Raw genomic sequence first — 3,358 nt, forward strand, 5'->3', positions numbered from 1 at the left:
GGCTGCCTCGCACGTCCACCTCCGAGCTGAAGGCCTCCTCGCTGCACCGAGGCAGGATGGCGGAAGCCCCGGCTCTGGGCTGGTCCTTGTCCTTTGTAGCGGGGGAGGCCGTGGTCGTGAGTCGTCAGGATAAACTGGAAAGACCGCCCTTCTCCACCCCCACGGCATTAATAACACTTCACGATTAGGTATTTTTTGTTGCGGCATCAGAGCACAAATGAATCCCTGAAGGCTGCGGTTTTCATCAAAAGACTAGCTGCGAATTTTCAAAACAGAAACCCATAGGTGTGTCCCCTGCACACCTGCGGACTCCTTCCCGGAGTTTGTTTCACCACAACTCTAGCTTCGTGGTATGCTTTCCTTTGCTTTTGGTAATACATGTACCTCCAGACTGAAACGCAAGAAAAAGTATTTGAAATAATTCAAAGTAAATTCAGAGCATAACTTCATCCCAAATATGAACCATACATAGTTATGAAAGGTCAAGATATTTTAGGAAATGTTATTTTTTTTTAATGTTAGCTTTTTCAAATGTCTCAGCTTTCTAAACGCCTACATAAATTGTGCTTGTGGTTATTTCCGTGTCTGTAGTCTCCAGCTCAGCATAGCACTGCTGACTTGTGTTCAGACAGAAACTAGCGAGTTGGTGTATTGCTGAATCCCACGTCTGGCTGACAGCATAAGACGTGACATTGCACATTTAGTAACAAATGAGAGAGAAGATACTGGATGTGGTGGCGCAAACCTGTAATCTCAGCACTCAAGAGGCTGTGGCAGGAGGATTGCCGCTAGTTTGAGGTCCTCTTGATCTACATATTGAGTCTGAGGCTAGACTGAACTGCACAGCAAGACCCTGTCCGACAAACCAAACCCCGAAGGAAGGAGAGAGAAAGCACAGCAAGTGCTGCTTCTTCCCCAGCAGTCTCCGCAGATGGCAGAGCAGATCCGTGTCCTGGTGCCCAGGCCTGCTGTCTGCACACAGGCTCTGCCCTTGGTCGCCAGAGGGCGGGGACAGGAGGTGAAGGAAGCCCCCGCCAGAGACCAGAGTTACCCACAGTCCCCGGACACAGCTAAGCGTGCTCAGGCCCAGTGCCCGGGCTGAGAGGCTCAGTGCTGGCCCGTGCACTTAGCTCTGAGTCCGGGGCGGGGACTGTCCCACGAGCCCCGAGTTCGCATCTGCAGACGCTAACCCCAGTCCCTCGGGTGGGATTCATGCCCTTCTACGTAGAGCCAGAGGCACGTCCTCCCTGCCCAGAGGCCACCCCTGGGGTCTGCGCCCCAATCCCCAGGCTCTCATGCCCACCCCACCTCTGGCTTCCAGCAACATTGCAAGTGAGCGTTGCTGGCCCAAGGCATCTAGCATCATCTGCAGAACAACCCGAGGAAGACAAATAAGAAACCACAGTGTTCTGATGGGAGCATCACAGGAACCCAATCCCACCGTGACCTCTAAAGGCTCCCTTTCCAGGCGAGTGCTCGGTATTGGGTCCTACCTGTGCCTTTGCCCCAGCGCAGTGATGGGACCCAAGGTGCGCTCTGCTGGCTGCTCCATTCTAGCCCTCTCCATTTATTCCAAGCTAGGGCTTGCTAAGCTGCCCAGGCTGGGCTCGAACTTGTGATCCTCCAGCTTCTGCCTCCTAAGTAGTGGGGACCAGCACTGTGACCAGAACCTGCCAGCTCCATCCCATCCTGCACCCTGCGTTCGTCTGTACCCTTGGCTCACCTCAGGACCCGGCCCCTGCTTCAGCAAGCCTGGGCCAGGATGTCCTGCAAAACCTGAACGCCTCCCACCCAGTGTCCTTACTCTCTGCCCTTGGTGCTTCCCAGTGCCCTTTGTGTTTTTAAATTTTATTTATTTGGTACAGGGTCTCACTACGCAGCTCGTACTCCTAAGTGATCTTCCTGTTTTCAGCCTCTCTAGTGCTGGGATTACAGGTATGCACCCCATGCCCAGTCTCAGGGCTGGCCCACCTGGGGGTGGGACCTGTGCAGCATGTGGTACCAGGGATTGAACCCCTGGCCCTGCACTTGCCTAACCAGGCACTTAGTCTGCTGAGCTATCTTGCCGACCCGTGTGTGTGTGTGTGTGTGTGTGTGTGTGTGTGTGTGTGAGTGTGTGTGTTTAAAGAGAAAAAACATTCAAGGGACATAACAATGATTAACACATTGCATATTGACACCTTTTTATTAGTAACTTAGAGTACAAGATAACAGCATTTAATTGTCCAACATTAGCACAGATCTTTCTTTTCAATGAACTAAGACAAAGTCATAGTATAACTATCTTTTACAGTTTTCTTCTTTTTTTTTCTTTTCCCTTCCTTCTTTTCTCCATTCCTCCATCTCAGCTTCTCTTTCCTTTTGAAGTTTCTTCCCCTGTCACAGATCTATTGTACATTTTTGGACCTTATTTATTCTTTCATCTTCTCACACTAGGGAAACAGTACGATGTTTACACATGTGGGTCTCTTTATTTCACTTATGAGTATGGTTTTGAGTTGCATCCACTTACCTATAAAAGCCTCGAGTTTCTCCTTCTTTATAGCTGAGTAGTATTCCATTGTATAAAAATACCACATCTTTTTCACCTATTCCTTAGTTGATGAGCATTTGGGAAGTTTCCAAGATTCAGTTATGACAAATAGCACTGCTATAAACACAGGTGCACATATAGCACTGTGGTATGATGTTTTCGTTCTTCTGGGAAAATACCCAGGAGGGGAATGGCTGGGTTCAATGGGACTGCCTATCCTAGATTCCTGCGGAATCTCCACCCTGATTTCCACAGTGCTTACACCAGCCTGCACTCCCAGTGGAGAAGGGTTCCTTTTTCCCTGCAACCTGTCCAGCATTGGTTATGGGTTGACTTCTTGATCACAGCCATTCTTCCTGGGGTAAGGAGGAACCTCAGGGCAGGGGGCTGCACTGTGTTCTGCCCTTGCCCGGGACTGCCTTTCTCTGTGTCCAAACTTCCTTTTGTCCCTCCAGCCCAATTGCACCATCGCTTTCTGTCTCAGTTACTTTTCTCTTGTTGCTGAGACAAAATACCTGATGCACAAAATGAAGGAAGGAAAGGTTTATTTAGCTCACAGTTAGTGGGGGTTTCAGCCCGCACTCAGCTGGCTCCCAGGCAGAGTGGCACAGGGCAGAGGGCAAAACAGCAGGAGCAAAAGGGCAGGAGCAGGGGCAACAATGGCAGCAGAGAGCCGGTCTGTCTCCCGGATGTTGCGTCCAGGCCGTCTGCCCCAGGCCGGGGGTAGCACCCACACCCCTGATCCCAGCACTGGATCATGAGCTGATCACGTCTAGAAGTCCACTGCAGGGCTGCACGAGGCGCTGGGGGCCAACTAGACACAAA

The 3,358-nt window shown here is 50.8% G+C and overlaps 1 long non-coding RNA gene across 1 annotated transcript in view; it reads left to right on the plus strand.

Annotated features, from left to right (window-relative positions):
* The window catches only part of LOC111815179, a 17,909-nt gene extending 14,778 nt beyond the window's left edge, over window positions 1-3,131 (plus strand). Inside the window, exons 3-4 of the long non-coding RNA XR_002819937.1 lie at window positions 1,469-1,472; window positions 3,120-3,131. This is a non-coding gene — a long non-coding RNA (uncharacterized LOC111815179). The remainder of the gene's footprint in view (window positions 1-1,468; window positions 1,473-3,119) is intronic.
* Window positions 3,132-3,358: the final 227 nt, after the last annotated feature.

Source organism: Octodon degus, unplaced genomic scaffold, assembly GCF_000260255.1.
Source record: "Octodon degus isolate 3935 unplaced genomic scaffold, OctDeg1.0 scaffold00012, whole genome shotgun sequence".
Lineage (NCBI taxonomy): Eukaryota > Metazoa > Chordata > Mammalia > Rodentia > Octodontidae > Octodon > Octodon degus.